The following is an 11,895-nucleotide window of genomic DNA, read 5'->3' on the forward strand; positions in this document are numbered from 1 at the left end:
CATTTCTTACGAGAGTTTGTCTTGTATTAGTCTAGCTTTGTTCCTTCTCTAGGTTTGGCTATCATGGCCTTAATTCCTATCTGGCTCTATATTTCTTCAGGATATTTCAGACATTTGAATGCCAGGGGGTTGCTGACCTAGCAGCTTATAGGGTAAATTAACTTGTCTGAACAGATTTTATGACAATATCCTATTGATTACTTGTTTGGCTCTTTTTAAAGTCTTCTAAGGTTTATGGAGCTCAATAATGGTCTCTGTCCCTCCCTCTATTTATACTGCTTGGGTATTACCATGAGTAAATGCTGCCATGATGGATCAGGAATAAGGAAAATTGTTCCATACTTACCGTAAGTTTTCTTTTCCTGATCATTATTCATGGCAGCATTACGTTCCCACCCATATACTATGAGTTGTGAAGCTAGTTACTAAGACTGGCTGATGGGAAGGGGAAGGGTCTATTTATACCAGTTTCAGAATTCTATTTCCTGTCCTTTCTGCTGTGAGGGGAGGAGCTAACCCATGAGTAAATGCTGCCGTGAAAATTACGGAAAAGAAAATTACGGTAAGTATGAAACAATTTTCCTTAATACAGCAGAGATTAATCCACCAAAATGTTTGGACAATATAACATGAGTTTTGATGTTGAAAAACAAGAAATTCAGCATAAAAATGGTAATCCGTTAGTAAATCATATAGATGGAGATTGCACAAAATAAATTACTAGGAATTACCAGTTATTAAACAGGCCTGTGGAACCCCTATGCTTGTGGAGACCCTGGGCAACTACCCAGCATGCCCATACGTTAAAACTGCTCTGCCACTACTGTAGAAGTAGATTTTGGGGAGATTAGGGCTGGGCATCTTTACCGGGTTAAGTGGGGTATCTTTAGGGTCATGTAGCATTGGGAAAGCTTATACTTTTAGTTGCAGTATCCCTGATTTGTATCAGGGGAACTGGAACAATAAAATGAAGGCAATTCAGTTGCAATTTAGCTGCATTCGGCTATTTTGTGACTTGCAAATCACTCAGAATTTCAACAGACATCCAAACTGCAACAAAACAGAAATGCAAATTTGGGTGAAAAAAAGAAATTAACATTTCTATGAATAGCCAAATGGGTTAAAACAGCTGAACAGTGACAAATTAACAGCAGTCATCTACTTTTTAGTTGCTGTTTAGTGAATAGATCCCTGTCTATTGCTGTATTATTGGATCAAAAAGGAAAACATAATACGCTGGCAGGGAGATGCGGAAAGGGTGAGCCAATGATGTAAAACAGTTATTAAAAAAATTAATTCAGAAGATTAGTAAAATAACAGATCAATGTAGCATAACAGAGGAATGTCCTGCATTGCACTTAATGTGTGTGGATACCTGGAGTGCCCTTACACTAATTGTGTAGAAAATCTAAAGGTTTATTTTTAAAAGAAAAATATTTTGAACATGATGTAAAATATTTTTTTAAACTGTTTGTGTTTCTATAGAAAAACTAAACCTCTCCCAAGAGGAAATTCCTACGGCTTGGGACCTTATCATTTCCTGTTTAGTAATAGTTTGTATGGACAGGTTTATGGTTCTGTCTGCATTTTTATTTGCTTATCAAAAACAAAACATGAACACTTTATCTTGTATTATGTAGAAAACGATATGATTTTTGTTTTTAACCCAAATGACTTGTTAGTTGTGTCATCAGAAGATTTTGATATTGATCAAACATTTCCCAGGGAGCATATACAAAGACACATTTAATGCTAGTCTCATGATTGTGGCTTAAGGATCACTATCAGAGGAAATTGCCATGGCTTGGTTAGCACATGAGATATATAAAACATTTAGCTTACGTTGTAATTTAAAGGGTTCACTATAATATTCACAGATAGTAAATCTCAATTGTTGACAATTAATATTAGATGTTTATTTACTAAACCAGGAATTGTGGATGATTGTCAATTGAATTGCAAATTTTGCACCAAAATAGCTGAGATTTAATATGTACAGCTTCCTGACATTTGATGGAGCTTTTACCACCACATTATGCCATTTCTCATCAGCCGTTCAACACACAGTGAAAACATTAAATATTGATTAAACAGGAAGTAAAGGGAGGGGTTATCCAACAGCATAGACAGATACACTTTTAATTCTACCCTCATGGTTCTATAATGTTACTTTTCAAGGAACTGCAGTCCAAAAATGTTTTTTTGGTCCCTAATCTTTTAGAATCATAGTTAATGCTTTGGTTAATAAAGAGCTGTGTTTATAACAACATCCATTCTAAGGGTTACCTGTCTGTGCTAATTTGCATGTCAGGGTTGGAACTCTGGGATAGTTGTGGAAACTAACGGGGACTTTTCAAAGTGCAATTTGAGATATGCAGGTTATGCATAACAGTACTTTTTCCATAGTATTTATAGATAGTAGTGACATTATATTTTACAGTGCACTGATTGGCCCGTTTTCATCTCTTGTTCATCTGATTCATTTTCCAGAATTTTTCTTTCTTAATGAAGTTTGCTGAGCCGAGCTTTCATATGACCATCCAGACTTTTTTTTTTTTTTAAATGCTTGGCTAAAACTGTTTTCCATGCACAAGTCTAAATACAATGTATTAATACACCTTTAATATGATATTAAAATAAAAAACAAATAGCTGTTCAAACTTTAGACTGAAGTTTGGTTTCATACTGCTAATTACCTTTAAACAATGAACAGTTAATATTTGTTGCTTTCAATATGTAGCTGAATTACTTTCACTTACCACAGACATCTGAATGGTTTGCATAAACATTCTATGAATTCTCCATCACAGGGATTGACCATCTCTGACTTTCCCAGCTCCTGTGGAGCTATTGGAAGTCTGAGGGTTGGTTAATCATCATCCGGATACTTGGAGATTGTCGCTAATGTATGTAGTAATATATTAGTACATAATAACAGATTGTTTCACCAAATGCTGATCTAATAACTTAAAGGAATGCACCAGGTACCATAACAACTTTATCTAAATTAAGTTGTTTTAGTGTCAGGAAGCCCCGAGGCACACTCTTACCTCAAGGGGTTAAACTGTTTTCCAGCACATATCTCACCACCACCCAGGCAGCATCCAGCTTCAGAAATTTCACCAAGCATGGGCACTGCTAATTAACTGAGAGTGGTCAGCTGACGCTCTCAGCCAATCAGTGACTCCCCTTTCACAAAATTTGCTTGAAAAGACCAATCAGCATCACCTCTTCCTGCCGGCACTCAGCACTTCCTGAAACTGAAATTTCAAGAGCTGGATCTCGTCTGAGGGGAGTTGAGATCAATGCTGGAGGCAACTTTGGGGTTAAAACATTCGAGAATGAGGTAAGAATTCATCCAGGGGCCTCCTGGCACTATAACAACTTCATTTAGATGAAATTGTTATTGTGCCTGAAGGTGCCTAAACTGTCCCTTTAAGAACCAACATTTTGTCAGGATTGTCACAATAACAGGAGAGCTAACCTAGTTCAGAATGGGTGAATAAAATATCAGAATATTTAACACCTGAAATACCTTGATATGCACATTGTTTCTGCTTGTAATTAATGACTAATTATCTGTTGTGTATATTTTCTATGAAATTATTGAAAATCCCTGATTATCTCTTATTTGTAATATAAATATAGTAACTGTCAATAAACCTTTGTTATGTTATAGGGGCTAGCAAAAGTTTAATTTTCTCTAAAATATTTCTATTTCCATTATTTTCTATGTGTATATTAAGGAGTATCTTTGAAACTACTGACAAGAGCCGAATAACAAACTAAACATGGCTAATGAAATTGTTCATCATTCAAATTAGCCATTCGTGGCAGCTTTTTGCAACAACTTTTCACATTTTCATAATAAACACTGTGTCCAAATACTTGCATTTGCATATAATTATGCTCTTAATGCAAAGCTTCCTCATTATGATGGTTGGCAAAATCCCAATTCAACTTAATTTCTTTGACTTTAATTTCTGGACCAAAAGCATTTAGCTTGAACATGTGAAAAATGTATAATGTGCTCATTCAATTAGGAAGTAATTAGATATTCAATCAACCATATATCACACTTGGGATTAGGCAAGGAGGAAGAAAGATGTCCCTCATTCTTGAGCATAAAACAATTTTGTTAATTAGTTACTGCTAATTGAGATTGAGAAAGCATCATTATGCCACCATGCAGATCTGCTTCAGCTGTGTTGCTAGAGAAAGGGGAAAAAAAAATGCTGCAAAGGAAATAACTGCAACGCAAGATAACACGAATGTACAGCCTACTTCTAGTAGCTGTGATAAACGGAACAATAGATATTTAAAGGGTTTCTGTTCTGCAACAAGAAACGTTTGATTGACTGCGCACATCAAGTGGGTTATGTGATGTTTATCAAAATAAGTGGCTTATGGAAATGTGGAACATAACTTTGAATAAATCACAAATGGCAAAAGTTTAAAATGCATATATTTCAATCATTGCTGCAACTATAAAGGCATTAACAGCCTTAAATAAAAAATAATGCAATAATGCAAAATTAAATCGCTAACGAAAGATTAATGAAAGAGTAGAACTGCATTACAGAAGTACCGTCTAGTATACTCACTATCTTTACTTAAAGAAGTACTATAGGGTCAGGAACACAAAGGTATATTCCTGACCTTATAGTGTTAAAAAAACATGTGAGACCCCCCCCCCCCCCGGTCCACCATTATCTCCTTAAATAACTAGAAAACTCAGATGAAAAATGATGAGAACTGGTCTCAGACAAAGAACTGGTACAAGGACTCACAAAGTTACCACTATAGATATTCAGGTCCTAAGTGTAGCAAAAATTCAAGAAAAACAAAACTTTATTAGATGGCAGTGATGTAGTAGTGCCACAAAGGAAAAAAATTAACCAGAGATTTACACTTAATTGTGATAGTGTTTCACACACAGGGAAAAACAAAAGGGAACCAATTGCGTTATCCACCTTGCTGTTTGGTGCAAAAAGTGTTAAACAGTGTCACTTAATAGTATCGGTTTCCTTATGAATTCTTGGCTATATTCGGTGCACAGTAGCTATAATAAAAGATAGTAAATGAGAACACAACCAGTTGTAAGCCAGATTATAAATCCAGTACTATTCAAAATGACAAGACGCCTCCTATAAATACAATCTAGTATAATTTAAAATGAATGCTGGGGGTAAAAAAAATATACCAGATAATATAATATCACAGTAATACTGCATTCGTATCTAATATACAGGTGCTGCAGAAATAGACAGGGAACCAAGAGGGGAATAGGGAGTAAAACGGTCTAGCATGGGAAAATGCCCAATAGCGTTGCTTGTTTACTAGATAACCTGCACCAATCCACATCCTCCACCCTCCTTACTTGTGGCAGTCCCCCTAATAGCAGTCTAGTATACAGCCGCTGCAGTGATAGAAAGGGGATCGGGAGGGGAATAGGGAGTAATGTGGGAAAATGCCCAGTAACGTTGCTTAAGCTCGCTTGCCAAATAACCTACACCAATCCAGCTCCTCCACCTTACTGCTTTGTGGCAGTCCCCCTCAGCATCTAAACTAATAGTGAATAAAGAAAGTTTATTTATTTTATTTATAAAATATTTTACCAGGAAACATACATTGAGATTTCTCTCATTTTCAAGTATGTCCTGGGTCCACAAAACATTGCATTGATACAATAGGGTACAATAAAATACAAAAAGGTAAACTCCAAAGTCATACTTGAAAGTTGAAAAGAAGCCCAGGCACACCAAGTAGTTTCTCAGGTCGGCAGACTATGTTAGGAACAGTGAACAACATTTCTGCCCTCAGATGCGCCTTTGCCAAGCCATATTTAACTGTTAGCACAATTCTTACATGGATTCATTGACATGAAGCCAAAATACCACCAGATATGTCCAAGTGATAAAGAATAAGCTTTTTTTTTATGAAGTATCATTGTTTGTGACTGACTACCTGGTTCCAAATGTTCTTAAAGGACCACTCTAGGCACCCAGACCACTTCAGCTTAATGAAGTGGTCTGGGTGCCAGGTCCAGCTAGCTTTTACCCTTTTTTTTTTATAAACATAGCAGTTTCAGAGAAACTGCTATGTTTATACTGAGGGTTAAGCCAGCCTCCAGAGCCTCTAGTGGCTGTCTCATTGACAGCCGCTAGAGGCGCTTGCGTGCTTCTCACTGTGAAAATCACAGTGAGAGCACGCAAGCGTCCATAGGAAAGCATTATGAATGCTTTCCTATGCGACCGGCTGAATGCGAGCGCGGCTCCTGCCGCGCATGCGCATTCAGCCGATGACGTCGCGAGGAAGAAGAAGAGGAGGAGGAGGAAAGCTCCCCGCCCGGCGCTGGAGAAAGAGGTAAGTTTAACCTCTTCCTCCCCCCAGAGCCCGGCGGGAGTGGGTCCCTGAGGGTGGGGGCACCCTCAGGGCACTCTAGTGCCAGGAAAACAAGTGTTTTCCTGGCACTAGAGTGGTCCTTTAATATATTACATACAATGCAAAACTTGCATCCAGTATTTTAGGAAGTACCTGAAAAGTAACACAATTTTTTTTCCATTGGCTTAGGTGTTTGTGAACTTTGTGACATAAGTTAATGTCTGTTTTCCTATCAAGCCATTCATGAACACATCAAAATCAATGCACGTCAAAATAACATGAAAGTGATACTTAAATGTTAAGTACACAAAAATGGAAAAAATGTGGTGGGCCTTGTCTGCTTTTAAAATTCATACATTTCAGGTTTGTTCCTGGAATACTAGATTTTTCAGAATGTGCATTATGGCAATACCGTATTTATCGGCGTATAACACACCCCGGCGTATAACACGCACCTCATTTTAAGAAGGAAATTTCCCCCCCTCTCATAGTATTTTCCCTCCCCCCCCTAGTGTTCCCCCACCCTCATCCCATAATGTTCCCCCCCTTTCCATAGTATTTTCCACCCCCTCCCATAGTGTTCCCTCCCCTCCTCACATTGTTTTCTTCTCCCCCTCCAATAGTGTCCCCCCTCCCCTTGTCCCATAGTGCACTTTCCCTCCCCTTGTCCCATAATTACTTGCCTGTCTTGAAGCGTGGGCCGGCTTCACAGCGCGCACCGCGGTACAGGAACTTAAATTTCAGGTTCCGGTTTCCGGCGGGACTGAAAGGAAGTGTGCACACTGAGTGCGCACTTCCTTTCAGTCCCGCCGGAAATCGGAACCTGAAATTGAAGTTCCAGTACCGTGGTGCGCGCTGAACACCGGCCACGCTTCAAGACAGGTAAGTAAACCTTCACATTCGCTCCATAAGACGCACAGATATTTCCCCTCATTTTTGAGGGAAAAAGTGCGTCTTATGGAGCGAAAAATATGTATATCGGCGTATAACAAATGTATAAAACAGAGATTAAAACTAACAATTCTAATAGCCTGGGAAGCATAATAAGAAAATATTTTTTGTTTTGTTGATTGGAATTGATTTTTGTATCATATTTCTTAGTTTGGGTATACATATTTTAATACACTTCGTGATGCATTTTATAAGTGACAATTTTATAATGAAAATCCTGGGAGGATAATTGTAAATTATAGTATGTAAATAAATACAATGAAAACCTAACTTAAATTGTGCTTGATTAAATGAAAAGCATTCCGTGAAAGAAAATATCAATACTGCACAATATGTCAGAGGGATTATGGATGAACAACCAATACAGAGATACAGTGATTGTCTTGTTTAAACTAAATGTAATTAAAGGAACTGTGGTCCTTTTTGTAAAGATACTTATGACTCTTTTTCTAACACTTATATCCACCGTGACCCACATTAATTCTATTAATGTAATTCAATCAATACAACATTAGCTTTTTAAAGACCTGCTGCTTATGGTAAAATCAGTAGTAGGGTTGTTGCTGGTATAATGTCTTTAGCAACCAGACTGGTATGATGTGCATTATCAATAATCCTAAATAGGCCACGTTAAGCACCAAACCAATGTGGTCATTTTAGTGGCTACGGTGCAAATATCCTCTTTGAGGCATTCACCTAGTAAGTTTCAAGAAAGTGTCTAGATATTTGACACATTTGGGGTTCTCCTTGCTGCAAGTGATGTTCTGATTTAACCATCCTAGTTTAGATGGTAATGCCAGGCTGAGAGCACTGGACTAACATTCTGTCATAGATATCCAGTGCATCTTTACTATGCTTCTCAAGAAATGGACGAATATTGATTTTGTTTGCAAAAATAGTTACTTTTAAGACTCTCATTAGACAATAAAATCAATCCCAGCTAGGCAAGAGCAAACTCTTATTTATACACACTGCAAATACCTTTGACAACAAATCATCCTGGAAATCAATACATCTGGCTTTCCAAAGTTCGCCCGAGCAGGATTTAATAGACTACAGTATTTTAGGAGTCACTGTTTTTGCTGACATACCACTGGAAAAGTGAAACAGATAACCTTGAATAGGAGAACAGTGTTGGGGGAAAAATAAATAAATGTACCGTTTAACCTTTATACCAGGTTTCAGGTTTTATTTAAATTTAGATGGCGGCCCTGACTCTAAATAAAGCAGAGAACACCAGAGCATGAAGAATTCAGGTTTGTATTCCTAACGCTATAGTGTTCCTTTAAGTACTGAGAGTGTTTAGGAAATACAAGTAGTCATAACTCATAGCACTCATTAGTACTTGTAACCAGTTAGAAATGGATTTTTCAGTTCATATCAACACAAGTAACAGTTACTAATATACAACAAAAAGGTGGAGCAGTGAATAACAAATACTGTAAATACTTCCCTCTCTTCAATATTACAGCCACAAAATAAAACTGAAACAGAAAAAGAGGGAGATACAATAGTGTAAAACTGATAAAACAAGGGTATGTCACCATTTCTTTAAATGGCACACTCACAAAGATAGAGCCATAAAATGACCTGGCTCTAGTCTGGATAGCAGTAGGATCCTTAAGGGAGATCCAAATCCCACTCCAGTAGATGAGAAGGATGATGCAGGAACAGTAACTGCTTCAAAAATAATAATTTATTCCAGAAATAAAAGAAAAGCATAAAACAATGTCCATATAATCACCAAGACGCGTTTCGCCGAATAGGCTTCCTCAGTTGGTGAATGTTCCATAGTAACGGTTACTGTTTTATATTGTTATTTTAAATAGTAATAATAATGTGAATATATAGAGCCTGATATGTTTCTTGATATCAGGGAACTACGTGAATATTTTATTTATTAATTTTAAATTTGACCAGACACACGATTAAACTACATACAAAAATACATTTTATATTGTCTAGGTCCAATATTCGCATGATTGGAAAATGGTGATTTTCCACAATATTTTTTCGCGATATTGATGGGGAAAAAAAAAGTCCTTTAATCAGATTCTAATTATCTAATCATGTTTAACCTCTACTGGTTCTGTAAGGATGGCTTGATGTATTTGTGTCATGTTACATATAGTGTGAGTTGTGCTAGGAAATCTAAACTATTTTATTCATAGTTTATATTCACAGTATAAAAAGTATTGTTTTCATTCAGCTAGCACAGAGATGTAATTCTTAAATCCAAATAAATACACAGTTTGTAACTACTTAACAAAATAAAACCCTCCAGTACTTTATGCTTTAAATTCTTACTGGAGATGAATTAGAAAGAAAGATCATTTTAAGATATATGCTGTTTCTGAAAGGTGACATGACACCCTCCCAGTGGTTTAACATTTAACTTTGGCAAAACTCTCCTTTCCTGTTTGAATATAACTGACTTTTCAAAGTAACTTCTGAAGAATTTCAGTAATATAATTGTTCCATTCTCTTTTCAGAAGCGAGAAGACAATAGGTCTACAGTGAACTCAGATGAGGAATGGAAACTTTTGAGATCTCTGCTTTAGTTAAAGCACAAAGTGGGTATTGTCTACGTTCATCAAATTCAGCTCTGATTGACAGCTGTGGCAGCTGCCCTGTCCATCGAGTGCAGCACGAATCCTGGGACTAGTCTTGAGCACAATAAAGGAGGAAGCGCATTTGAATTCCCCAATTCTTTAACATTTCCTTTTCATCCGTTACATAGTCTATGTAATATAGTTTTTTTTTCCTTGTGAAATAAAAGCGACAATGAGAGACATAACAGAACAAGTTATCCTTATTAGAGTTTATATTCATGCACCTGAAAGTGAACACTATTACAGAGTGAGTGCTACACATTTTTTTTCAATACCAGATCAGCAATTTCTGAAGATATAGTTATGTGATTCACCATTGTAACAGACTGTGTTTTTTTTTTTTTTTTTTTTTTAAAGGGTTACTTTCAGCACCATAACCACTTTAGCCTTTTGAAGTGGTTATTGTGTAAGGGCCCAGCCTCTGCAGATTTTCAAGAACTATTTAGCTCTTATTTATTGATAGGCCACCTCTGGCTCCGGCAGCTATCTGAAAAATCTGTTTTCAGATAGGTATGTCAATTTTATTCAACCTTAGTGCATGATTAACACAAGACATAGCATGACTGCCAATAGTCCAGAGAACAGTTTGATTCATCCTAAGAAATGAATGGAACAGCTCCTGGAGGATAAACTACTTACTCCCAAAAGAACTGCTGTAGAGGCCCTAAACAGTGCACGGAGGGAAAGCTTAGGAAAAAAAACTATTGTCATTTTTTTACATTTTCTGAATTTTTTAAATAATGCATAGCTTCTTGTTAACCCCTTAAGGACCAAACTTCTGGAATAAAAGGGGATTATGACATGTCACACGTCATGTGTCCTTAAGGGGTTAAGTGCAGATCATGCTTCATAATCTCAGATTATGCACTTAATTCTAGGCACTTAATTATAACCATAACAGCTAGACCTACAGAAAGAGTTGTGACTATATCAATACACAAAGGTCCGTACATGTAAGAATTCCGGTGTTCAGAGATATTCGTGGCATGACCTGCATCCGTTCACGTATAGGTTTGTGCTCCCAGATACATGCCTAATTCATTGTCAGCCTGCCTATTGCGTATATAACACGACTGCTCCTTACCTTCATCAATGTGTATACATTTGCCTGAATTACAAAAACCAAATCAAACAAGTAAATTTCCCTTTTCCCCTGTTTTTGTCACCCTCCAGTATAGATATTTCTCCACAAAAGCTCTAGTCAGAAACAATGTATCATGTATATAGAGTACAAATAATGTCAATTCCTTCTCCATCCCCAACACTACAAGATACTAAATACCTGAAAATATTCAATGCTGACAAATCTAAGACAGACATGATGAGTTAGAAATGGCGATGCGCATGCATTAGGGTATATCTACAATGGATAAATAAATTAACCCTTCTCTCCTAATAGATCATAGAACTGACCTTACTAGCACACTCAAGATAAGTTAAAAATAATTTATTCTAAAATACATGGCTTTTATTTAGAAATTTGTAATATACATATTATATGCAATAGTTATTGTTTTCTTTTTATATTTGTCTGTATTTTAGAATAAATTATTTTTAACTTATCTTGAATGTGCTAGTAAGGTCAGATCTATGATCTATTAGGAGAGAAGGGTTAATTTATTTATGTATTTGCTCTATATTATATAGGTTGTTAGGTTTCCTATCTGTTCACCCTACTCTCATCTATTTTTATTCAATCAGCGCTCCACTATACACAATCTTTCCCATATATCTACAATGGGACAAAATATAAAAATAGAGATTTCCAAGACCTTTGCAACAAAGAATAAGTATTTAAAATAAATCTCCAACATGGGGCCAAACTGTCCAAACACCATAAACACTACAACCATGAATGTGACCATTTTCTAGCAGTTTGAGAAACAAATGGGCTCCCACTGACACACAAAGCAGTTGACATGATAATGTGCCAATCACTGTCAAATTC

At 36.6% G+C, this 11,895-nt stretch overlaps 1 protein-coding gene across 1 annotated transcript in view; it reads left to right on the plus strand.

Annotated features, from left to right (window-relative positions):
• The window catches only part of CA8 (carbonic anhydrase 8), a 100,987-nt gene extending 89,621 nt beyond the window's left edge, over positions 1 to 11,366 (plus strand). Inside the window, exon 9 of the mRNA XM_063450411.1 lies at positions 9,828 to 11,366. The gene's annotated coding sequence lies outside the window, so the exon portion shown is untranslated. The remainder of the gene's footprint in view (positions 1 to 9,827) is intronic.
• Positions 11,367 to 11,895: the final 529 nt, after the last annotated feature.

This window comes from Pelobates fuscus, chromosome 4, assembly GCF_036172605.1.
Source record: "Pelobates fuscus isolate aPelFus1 chromosome 4, aPelFus1.pri, whole genome shotgun sequence".
NCBI lineage: Eukaryota > Metazoa > Chordata > Amphibia > Anura > Pelobatidae > Pelobates > Pelobates fuscus.